This window comes from Polypterus senegalus, chromosome 10 (genome assembly GCF_016835505.1).
Source record: "Polypterus senegalus isolate Bchr_013 chromosome 10, ASM1683550v1, whole genome shotgun sequence".
NCBI lineage: Eukaryota > Metazoa > Chordata > Cladistia > Polypteriformes > Polypteridae > Polypterus > Polypterus senegalus.
In genome coordinates this window covers 19,831,100-19,843,520 of record NC_053163.1, presented here as the reverse complement: position 1 = coordinate 19,843,520, position 12,421 = coordinate 19,831,100, and the positions used below count along the sequence as shown (strand labels likewise).

Here is a 12,421-nt window from a genome sequence, read left to right as displayed (position 1 = left end):
CAAGACTGCAAGATCACCCCCCACAAAACCCAGAAGCGGGTGGGTTAGGGTTGATTTCACCCTACCGTATTTTTAGTCGACCAATGAGAAACGTGTACCAAGTTTCATGAAAATCGCTACAGCTGTTCGGAAGTGATGCTGGAACATACTGTACATACATACATGGACTTTTATACATGTTACAGCCAAAACCCGAAATTGGCCAATGTCGCTATAAACTGACCAGCCAATGTCCGACGCCACTTGGTTGTTTCATAATAATTAAAATTAGGTATATAAGTAGGTTTCACACTTCTGTTATCATTTTAGCCCTAAAATAGTGACTTAACATCAGGGACCTATTTTATTGACCTTAAGGTTAGTGTTTGGGCGAGAGGAAGGTCGTCTCAAGTGGCGTCTGCTTTCTGAACAAGACCCGCCTTGAACAGTTTCTCATGCAGAATGGAAAACTCACTTCTGAATCTGCATCTGAAATGTTTAAGCATCTTCGCACCTTGAGCAGACAGTCTTACATCAACACATCGAATTTTAGCCAGGGAGTTCTCGCCACTTCGCGAAATGGCCGGCCAAAGTAGCATATACACTGGTCATTTCTAGTAATTCGGCCTTTGGCCACACCTCTCGGCCAAAATGCGAAATGACCGGCCAATTCGGGAACTGGCCGTAACACACACATACACTATATATATATATATATATATATATATAAAAAAGATTACACCATTGCTTTACAGACTGTGTGTTAAGTGAGCAGCCACTTACGATGCAGGCTGCGTGTTAAGAGGGTGTTGGATGAAATAGCTACAAGCATGTGAATATCACTGACGTTGACATGGCTCTTTATATTTGTACCTTTCAAGCTGTTATAGTAAAAAAAGTCAAAAATATGATACTTCATTAAAACATTAAAATGCACAAAGCTTACAAATGCTTCATGAAGAAATGAGAGTTATCATGTTTCACATCTGACCTAACATCAAAGAAATTTGTAAAGGTCACCAGTCATAAGTGACACACTAGCTATACAAAATCTTCCCTTAAAAAATGCCTTTATTTTCTCTGCTACCCTTATAAAATCTAGCTAGGTATGTAAATGCACAGATTATCATGCTGAAGTGTCAAGCCGAAACTTGAAAGACTTTAGGGGTTGCCATGGAAAAGATTTGGAAAACAAATCCATTAGAATTAACAAGGATCCAGTCCTTCTTGGTTTAACATGTTCATGGGACAATTTGGAATTGCCAATGCACATAACCTGCATGTCTTTGGACTGGGGAGGAAACCCACGCAAACACAGGGAGAACATACAAACTCCACACAGGGAGGACCCGGGAAGCAAACCCGGGTCTCCTAACTGCGAGGCAGCAGCACTACCCACTGCGCCACCATGCCGTGGGATTATGGCTTTTACAGGGTTGCTAGTGGTCTGATCAATAAGGTCTAATCAGTTAACATAGCAGTTGCATTTCTACCTACAGCAGTACAGTAGTAAGTGTGGCTATTTTCAGCTTGGCCACACAATGTGACTATGAGCGAGTCCAATGAACTTGCCCATTAAAATTCCCTCTAAGGTAAACCAGCATGCTGAGTAATATGGTATGAACATCGATTTTGAGGAAATTCACATTGCCCTTGTTTTCTTCAGTTATCACTTGTGACACATGTGCACATATGGGACAGTGGAAGGGCTCTAGTGTCAGTAATTCCACCGTCACACCAGGGGTTGGCGCTGTGTCTTACCATCATTCATTCTCTCTCCCTCTGCAGATAAGATGATTGATGGCTAGAACACCTCTGACGTCACTTCTGGTGTCCATCCTCCTGGTCCTGCCTCTTCCTACTGGGAAACCCAGAACCTACACCATCTTTGGCAGTCCTGCTTGAACTCGTGTTTGTAGAGACAATTTCACAATAATTGTGAAAAAATATATATATTTTTTTTTTTGCTGCATCCAATTTTATGGGGTGGCTATATTGGCACCCTGACTCTTTACTGTTGTCCTCTCTTTCATTTACCCACCTCATACTTGCAGTTTTTAAAAATTGGGAAACCAATGCTGTAAAAATGCACCCATTTCACTGTATAAAAATGCAAACCTCTAACTCAGCTCTTCCAGTTTCTCAAGCTGCAATTCCAACTAGTAACACAAACTATGAAAATCTGCTCACCCTGCTCACCCCGGCGTCTCTTTGCTAATGCAGGTCTAAACGCAAACAGGTCGAGAAAGCATGATCTAACGAGGGAATCAGCATGCAAAAGCACAACCATGTTTGCTCTGTGACACATTCTGTGACACTTCTGTCCTTCTCAGCCTGAATCCCCTTTTTGAAGTACGGCAAATGACTCATAAGGCAAAGCTTTGAGGTTTGTCAAATTCTTGCCAAAAAACAAACTGTTTGAAAATGAATTATATGTTCCTAAGCCGTCTCAACTTTCAGTTACAAAGGGAGGATGAAAGAGGATCTACTCCATCCCAAAAAATAGAAATTCATATCTAAAATGTTTTAGCATCACCAGTGTGAAATATTCCTTTGATCAGGCAACATAAAAAAAGACATTACCAATATACAAAATATACATATATTACGTCAAATGATAATAAGATACACAGAGACCACAAAGTAAGAACAAAATCTCTACCTACCATCTGGGGTATTACTGGAGACAAAATTTAGAAGATCTAAAAGAGCTTCCTTCTTGGTAAACCTTTTCAGAGACAGCAAAGACAGAGTAAAAGCAAGCTGACCCCTTTTTGCCAATCTACATACCAATCCTTTGCTGCTGGTTACAAACTCAAATAAAACAAGGGCTGTGTTAATTAAAGACAGTCTATAGGGAATCCGAGAATCAGCCTACAAAAACAGGACGGCAATTAGAGCGGTTTTGACAGAAACTCTGAAACTGGCACACAAGAGAACAGCTTCGGCCTCCCCAGAGCTTCTGATGACAACCTCTCCTGGAAAAATAGTAGTGCAGTAGTGTGTCTCTCCCTCCAGTTTGCATCTGGGCGTCGCTTTCTACTAGATGCTAGGTCGTCCGCATGCACTTGACACACTATTGTAGGTGCTGCTGGGTAGGGCTCAGCCTACGCAGGCTGGTCTCTTTTAGATTCAGAGACACAGCATGGATTTTGTTCGCCTCTGCTATGCTGATTTCTCTTCTGCACAGTAAGCACTCCTACTAAACTCAGCTTGTGTAGGAGGCTGTGCATTTCTAATGATCAAGATACCAACTACACAGTGTCTGGCATTTAATAGATAGACAGACATTAATCCCAAGGGGAAATTCACAATAATAGCTCATCCAACAAGGAAGAGTAGAGGTTCTCTGGTGCCATGACCAAATCAGTTGGAAAAAAAGGTGAAAATAATTCTTTACTGAGATTTTAAACAATTGTATCTATACACTGTAATTTGTGCAGACAACAAAAAAGTATTCCTTAGCACTAAATTATGATGCTTTACTTTGACTCTTTCAGAAGAGTAAATAAATCACTTCAAACTGGGCCTCAGTGAGCTGGCAGCTAACCAAGAAGCACTGGGGCAAGACGGGAGCCAACCCTGGTGAAGGTGGCAGTTCATCACACTATGGCAAATGTGATTTCGCTCTACCACTTCTATTGATGCAGAATGCAATAATCAATTAAGAGGCACACCTCCAACAGATTTCATCGGTGATCAATCAACAGAGCTGTGACAACTGTACCAACGAGACATAAATAACAATCACACCTCTAAGAAACAAAGGATGTTTACAAAAACCCCGCATATTAGCCTGCTAGGTTATTGAAAATCTTACCGTCAGTTCGGTTACCCTGGTGAGCCACAACGACTTACAAGAGGCCAGAGCTTAATCTGGCAGCAGTCCAAGGAATCAGCACTATAAGGGAGACCACAACAAATAAATCAATCAGAAAGCACTGTTACAAATTACAGGCATTACATTCTCAGACTCGCTCAATTCAATTCAGGGTTGCACGGGGGGAGCTTATCCTATAGCAGCAGCAGTGAGCACAAAGATGAGAAAAAAACACGGACATTCCATCACAGAGAACACACCAACGCTCATACTAGAGTTGCCAGTTAATCTCATACATTTAGAATATGGTGAAATGTAAGGAAAACCAGAATACCCAGAGAGAAATACAGAATGTCATGGAAATAATGTGCAAAATTCTCATAGACAAGGACCGAAAACAAAAACCCTAAATCAGAGCACTGGATCTGTGAGGCAAAACTGCTGACAACTGTGCCGTTCTGTTACTTATTGTATTGTTCTTTATCTATTTCTGGTTTCCACTGATAGTCTAAATCTTAAATCTGGTTTACTGACAAAAATACTTCACTCTGGTGACTTTTTTCACGTGGTTAAAACACATGTGTATCACTGCTTCTTAAAGGAATGTCCCATTATATGTTTATTACCCCCATGTGGGTTTTTCAGAATAAATTTTAATCTTTTTTGTTTTTTTTATGTAGAACGGCTCTAACAAAGCTTTTCATAGAATGGGTATCTATGGACACAAACTCTTCACAACAGCAAATCATATTTAAAATGTCCATGAAAAAAGCCTCAAGTCACTTGTGCACATAATCCATGTCAACTCAACCAGTCATACAACCACAATCTGCAAAATAAATGCATATTTTTCTAACATATCACTAAATAAACACTTCTAAAAATTAGAGAGGTATATAAACAAAAAGAGCTGAAGACAGGACTCTTGACCAATAACTGAAGGGCAGAGGTGGATCTTCAATTCAAAAGCTTCACCCTGTGTAAATGTGCTGATTTTCTTGAAGTACAGGTAGTCCCCCGGATACGGACATCCAACCTACATACGAGCGGGGCCGCAGAGGCAACACATACCCTCAGTAACTGCCGCTCCGTCATCTTCGGCCTGGGGACGCTGCAAGTGGTGGATGGGCAGAGACTGGGGGAGGGCGATTTCGCTGCCTGCGCAGTGTAGTGTCCCTGGGCGGCTCCCGGCGGCAAGCAGTTTCACTGCCCGCCCACCACACATGGCTGCCCCGTTCATTCTCGATGGGTGGCTGGTAATGCTGCAAGCGGTGCCTGGATGGAGGCTGGAGGGGAGCGATTTCACTACTCGCGTAGTGTAGTGTCCCTCGGACGGCTCGCGGTTTCACTGCCCACCGACCACACACGGCTGCCCCATTCGTTCTCGCTGGGCGGCTGGTAATGCTGCAATCGGTGACCTGGTTGTGGCTGAGCGGAGGCCATTGAGGGTGAACAGGGCAGCGGGGGGTAGCATTGTAGTGCGCATCGGATGGCTGCCTATTGAACGGGGGTGATTCACTACCCGCCTTTGGCCGCACCGTGTTCGTTCTCGGTGGGCGGACGCTGCAGGCAGCATATTGTAGTGGAGGTGACTGCGAGGTAGGCTGGTGATGAACCGCCCGTCAATGCCCCCATTCATTCTCAATAGCAAGCCTGCTTGTACTGTTACGCACATAGCAGGAAGTTGTCTCTTGTGAGTAAATCAGACGTGTTGACGACAGGTGCCTTCCTGCTGTGATAGCGTGGACAGTGCCCTGCAGAAGAGCTCATCTTAATCTTTTGTCTTCACCCTTCAACAATGTCTCTGAAACACAAGTCTGATGCAAGTGCTGGTGATACAGTAAAGAAGAGAAAAATCATCACCATTGAAAATAAAGGAGAAATAATAAAAAGGTCAGAGAGAGGTGAAACACCATAATTCATTGGCAGAGCACTTGGTTAAAGTTGGTCAACAGTAGCATTTATTAAAATAATGTACCTGTTGCGACTTACATACAAATTCAACTTAAGTACAAACCTACAGTCCCTATCTCGTACGTAACCCGGGGACTGCCTGTACTTATATAACAGTATTTTGCATATTGTGAACATAAGACTGGAAGACTTGACTTGAGGATTACTGTTTGTGATATGAGTAACGAGATTGTTCTCCTTTATTTTGGTGGATATTTTTAATATTCTTTGCTGTCGTCCATAGTTGGTCTCCATAGGCACCCATTCTATTAGAATGTTTTGTTAGTTCTGACACGTGAATTGTGTGACACAAGTAACATGAGGGTTTTTTTTTTATTATTATGGATATTTTTAATAGTTAAAAAGTATGATAATTCCTTTCTACCTGTTATTTTAAATTTATATAACCAATCCCATCAGAAGGTTACAGTTCACTAGTTCATAGTCAGATGCTGGAGCCATTATGGCACACATTCCATTCTGTTTTTCTTTGCCAATTCTGTGTGAAAGTTATCTAATGTCACTGCTAAGTTATGTCATTTTAAATTTCTTTATAGAAAATAATTTGCCCTCCCAGCTAATGACAGGCAATTTGGAGAGAGGAAAAAAAACAAAACACCAGAACCTGTTTGACCTGCACACAACTCCCTGTCATCTCGACTTTAGTAAGCTCCTCTTTGCTTCAACTTTACATAAATACAAAATATTCATTAAATATGTGCATGAATTTCCAGAAAGGTTCCTCGTGTGCAACTGTCCAATGTGCTCTTACTGTCCAATGTGCTCTTAACACTTGTGAACTATAAATCTAAAAAGAATACTCTCAGTTCACCATATTTTGCTCTAATGCCCAGGGTTATTTTTATTTACTTAAGTGTCTTGCAACATTGCACATTTGTATACGTTTACTCAGTAGATGGCAAATGTGATAATGATCCTATACGGTAATACTGAGGGCATCAGTCACAATATACACCACTCTGAGAAAACAAATGCAAGTAGAGAGATCGTCTGATGGAAAAAAAATGCTATCTTTCATAACCTATTGGGAAAGGGATGCGTTATATTATCTCAAATTGAAATTCTCTTATAACATTCTGTTCAAAATTTATTTAGAACCTGGCTAGAACTCATTAATGGAATTTTAACTCTTTGGAAGGCTGAATATTTTTTCCCAAAAAACATAGTTTTCTGAAAAGCACACAAAGCAATGGTTTCACACAGAAATCAACATATGTTGCTGTGTGCTGTGGCCGCCAGTTCACCAGGAGAATGCAGCAGGCTGGCTACCAGGCCGTCTTCGCGTGGTAGGGGGTGGCAGCGGCAGTCACGGTCACACCACATCTCAATCTGGTTTCTACCTCTTGTCATTGTATATGGTGGTCTTCCCAGGTAAATGTTGCTATAGGTACATCAGCTACACAAACCTGTTCAGCACCACGATCAGCTGATTCTGGGATTTCACATTTGTTTTCGACCAGTCGTATCAAAAATGGAGTTCGACATTCAGAGTCCAATTCAGTGATAATATGCAAATCGTCGTCCATGGAGTTTTAAGCTTTATGCATTCGCTTCGATATCTTGCCAGATGTTGATGCCGTTTTTGCTGTTGTTTGCTACTTGCTACTCACACGAGCACAGGGAATCTTGGTTAAACCAGTGAAGCTAACTTTCCTTTCAGCAAAGAGAGTCCAACTAAAACAGAACGGCGGGTTTTGTCACTGATTATAGTCGATTACCACCGTCAACCCCTCCTGTTGACAAAACTCGACATCTGCCTTGAAAGAGTTAAAATAAATATGCCAGGCCTGTATATAAACATTTTATTTGTTGTTTTATCCTCCATAAAAAACTATTTTGATGGGGCCGTGCATCTAGTCATCCAACTCTCTTCATTGAGTGCTGGGTTTCAACGAGTGCATTTCTTGCAATTGATTCTGTGTGTTTTGTTATTATTTTTGTTTCCTCAATAAAAAAAGGAAAAAACTGCAATGGAAGCAGTGCATCATTGACCAAACTTTCACTGCAAGATTGAAATATGGAGTAGGTTTGCAACCGAATCCAATTCAGGATCACAGGGAGATGAAGCTTATGGCTGCAGCACTGGGCCAACTGAGCATCACAAATTAACCTGACCTAACCTGACCACCTTTGAGAATATCACAGGGAATCCCATCAGACACTGGTAGAAAGTGCAAATGGACAATAGTCAGGTTCAGGACTCGATTGTAGGAAGCTGGATATGAGAGGCAGTGCTGCTACCCACTGCACTTCTTACTGTGCAAGAAAGATTACATAAAATCAAAAAGAAAATATGATCATACCCTTGAAGCGTCATAAGATCTATAAAAATGCAACCCTGTTAAAATGACACAAATTCTGCATCTCGCAGTTTTGTGAGTCACTCTGTATTAAACGAGCTTTTTACATGCTGCAAGGCACCTCATCAAAATACTACCCAATTTTTGACTGTGAACAAACATTCATTAGTATCCGAGTTGCTGCTCTTCATTTTTAGAAGACACGTTAATGAGAAAAATTGATTACACCACCTGAGAACTGTTGACTTTTTCAGCATATCTGAACAAGCAAACAATAGACCGCCATGCAAACAGTGCATACAAATAAAGGTGATATACTTAAACAAATAACACTTAAAATTTACATGGTCTGTTCATTCTCATAATCTAAATCAATACAAATGCAAATTTGTGATGTGGAAGAAGTAAGTACATCCCTAAATTTATCTCCACATTCAAATCCATAAAATTAGAATCAGGCGCTGCAGATTAGGTGCCAATGATTAAAAACTCTTGAGGGAGTATGTAGGGGGACCCTGTCTTATTCAAACCACAGATCTCGAGGGTCTGGTGTTATCTTTGCTATTGACGTGTGAGGTGTCATGCCAAGATCAAAAGAGTTCTCTAAGGTACTCAGAAAGGAGCTGTCAAAGGAGTCTGACAAGGGGTTTAAAACAAGCACCCAATTATTTGAAAACCAATCATTCCATCCATTATCCAACCTGCTATATCCCAACTACTGGGTCACGGGGGTCTGCTGGAGCCAAACCCAGCCAACACGGGGCACAAGGCAGGAAAAAAACCTGCAGACCAATCATGTCATTGTCAGAAATACAATCTATGAGAACAAGTGACATAGATTTTGAATTACTGCTAATTTGTCCAGGGCTGGCCGGCCCAGCAAATGCTAGGCAAGAGTTTACTGTCCTATACTAAAAGCATTCTCCAAGAATGGCAATATTTTACTGTGGGATATGCAGGTAACTCTTGCGACAGTTGGTGTCAAAGTGCATGCTTCTACAATTACAAAGAGACTGCATACATTTGACCAGCATGTGACGTATGGCAGGAAAAATCCTTAACTATACAAAATGAAGAGTGCAAGACACTCAACATCTAGGCAAAGACCAGACCTTCTTGGAATAACGTGCTCTGGACAGATGAGTTAAAGATAGTGCCATTTGACCACAGTAACAGTAGACATGTCTGGCACAAACCGAAGACAGCATTTAAGGAGAGAATCTCATACCGACTGCAAAGCCATAACGGTTTGGAGTTGCCTTACTGCCTCAGGGTCTGGGCAACTTAAAGTCATTGAGATAACTGACAGAGATGGGAGTAGATTCACATCTGATGGCATGGATCGTGGACTATCTTACAGACAGACCTCAATATGTGTGTCTTGGGAACTGCAGGTCTGACATTGTGGTGAGCAACACAGGAGCACCGCAGGGGACTGTACTTTCTCCGGTCCTGTTCAGCCAACATACATCAGACTTCCAATACGACTCGGAGTCCTGCCATGTGCAAAAGTTCGCTGATGACACTGCTATTGTGGGCTGCATCAGGAGTGGGCAGGAGGAGTACAGGAAGCTAATCAAAGACTTTGTTAAATGGTGCAACTCAAACCACTTACACCTGAACACCAGCAAGACCAAGGAACTGGTAGTGGATTTTAGGAGGCCCAGGCCCCTAATGGATCTCGTGATCATCAGAGGTGACTGTGTGCAGGGGGTACAGCCCTATAAATACCTGGGAATGCAGCTGGATGATAAATTGGACTGGACTGCCAATACTGATGCGCTGTGTAAGAAAGGTCAGAGCTGACTACACTTCCTTAGAAGGTTGGCATCCTTCAACATCTGCAATAAGATGCTGCAGATGTTCTACCAGACGGTTGTGGCAAGTGCTCTCTTCTACGCGGTGATGGGCTGGGGAGGCAGCATAAAGAAGAAGGACGCCTCACACCTGGACAAACTTGTTAGGAAGGCAGGCTCTACTGTAGGAATGAAGCTGGACAGTTTAACACCTATGGCAGAGTGGCGGGCGCTGAGCAGGCTACGCTAACATTATTCAAAGTTATTGTCTGTTTTTACATGCGTTTTTATTACTCTTTATTAATTAATTTTTTTTTTTTTTTGTATCAGTATACTGCTGCTGGATTATGTGAATTTCCCCTTGGGATTAATAAAGTATCTATCTATCTATCTATCTAACTGTGAATACTGCATCATATCAATGTGTGCTTAAGTAGAATCAGAGACCATCTGTCCAAAAATTGAGACTGAACTGGAATTACTGAACAGAAGCACGCTACCAAATCTAACAAGGAATAATACAAAAAAAAGAAATGGACGGTTATGGACAGGCCTAGTCAAAGCTGTGATTTGAATCCTACTGAAATGTTGTAAGGGGATTTGAAATAGAAAGTCCATGCAAGAAAACCAGCAAACATCTCGCAAAATTAGTTCAGTTGCATGAAGGAGTGGTCAAAAATTTCACCGAGCTGATGTCAGGAGACTGGTGGGCAGTTATGTCATTTCTGATAAAAGGGGCAATTCCAGCTTCTAAAGCCGAGGGGGTACTTACTTTTCCCCGGAAGACCAATACATCTATTGATCTTCACCTTAAATACATGATTGAAAATACACATTTGTCCTAGGGTTTTCATTCAAGTAGTTATCTGTTGGCTCAGTTTGCATGAAGATCTACTGTTTGCCTTTTCAAATGTGTTGAAAAGTCAACAATTTGCATGAAATGCACATTACTGTATATACATTTCAGACTGGCACACAGAGCTATAGACCTGCTCTGTGATTTATTACTCCCTTGGCAATCATACTGGAATTTGATTGTTTGTTAAATTGTAAGGTGGCGTACTGACTCAAAATTAAACTGACATTGATGATTTTGGGTATTGTGTCCTACCCTACAAAGACAGGCTTTAAACCCCTAGAACCATAAATTACATTAAACTGAATGAACTGGAAAGGTCGCTGAGGTAGACATTTAAGAAAGATCGTTTCAAGAACTTGAGATTTGCTAAACGAAGCTGTCACTACCGTTAAAAAGCACGACATGAAGAGAGAGACAGAACGGCCTTCTCCTCAAGAAAGGATACTACGGACAGGTGATGTCATGCAGCCAGCTGTGGACACTGTGATGCGCCGGAAGCTTTCGTTCTCGACTCGAATCCTCGTCTACACACCTGCAAACTTTTCAAACGGATGTGTGTAGCGCCTCCGCCCAAGATCGTCGGCTCTTTCTCTGTCTCCGGTTTACAGCTGGCGGCCCGACATCTGTCTGACTCATCTGTCCCGCTGCATGCCGCTTTCTCCTTCGGGTGTACCTCTTTCATTCAGTGATGCGCCGGTCAGCAGGCATGTCTTCACATCTGAGGCCTCGCCGCCTAAGTATCGCTCCGTTATCTAACTGTCTGTCTGGCGCAATAGTTGCCCACCCACTTGCCTCCCACACCCGAGTTTGTGCCGTCTGCCGTTGTTTGTTGTAACGAGGATGGCGGCCTGTTGCGCTGTCCTCTTGCACTCAAAGGCCGGACATTCGTACAGTTTGTTTTGGCCGAGAAGCGCTTCCTGCAAATGCACACTCACCTGCTTTTTTTGTCGCTGCTTCGCACGCCACGTTCTTGGAGACGACTCTTCCGCGTCTTCAAACAGGGTTATGTTAGATGTTGCCTATTTGTTCCAAATGTATGCACTTTACTGTTTTCTGTTGTTAAAAATATTATTCCCCCTTCTTTTTCTTTTTTTTTGTCAGGATTTCAACCGCCCCCCTCCCGTCTACCTCACTAGCCACCGCCGTCAAAACCAGCTTCCGATTCCCCAAACCACACCCCTTTCCACCCACAACAAGACATCTCGCCCAATCGCACGCGTCGTCTGTTCCTGATTGACGTGCAGTAGACCAATTCCGTGACACCTAGACTACATGGCCTCGTGCTCCAAGTTTTTTTTGTTGAACTTTTTTTTTCTATTAAAAATGGCTTGCCAATCGGAGAAGTGGTTAGACCGCTCTGTCCAATGGACTTCTTGTTAGTTAAACTTCAGCCAATGGAGCGAGAGAGGAGGGCGTTAAGGGCATTAACTTTTCGCGGAAATTATTTCTTTTGATCAACCGTGGCTGCGATTTAGATAAAACAGAATTATTTCAATTTTCTAAGGCCATGTTTTGTTCATTGTGGTGATTTTAACAGTGTTCTTAACCCTTTGATCATTTTTTGTGCGTAGATCCTCTGATTATATTTGAATATACATAGGACTATACATATACTAGAAAGAAAAGGAAAACGAAGCATTTTTGTGCAACTAAATATAGAGGACTTCTTTCAGCGCAGAGATCATTTTAATAT

General features: G+C 42.0%; 1 protein-coding gene across 2 annotated transcripts in view; it reads right to left on the bottom strand.

The window, feature by feature from the left end:
* Window positions 1-11,891, bottom strand: part of LOC120536894 (myocardin-related transcription factor A-like) — a 143,658-nt gene extending 131,767 nt beyond the window's left edge. Inside the window, exon 1 of one of the 2 annotated variants that reach the window (XM_039765438.1) lies at window positions 11,664-11,891. The gene's annotated coding sequence lies outside the window, so the exon portion shown is untranslated. The remainder of the gene's footprint in view (window positions 1-11,663) is intronic. The other variant, XM_039765437.1, reaches the window with a different exon arrangement.
* Between the last annotated feature and the right edge of the window lie 530 nt (window positions 11,892-12,421).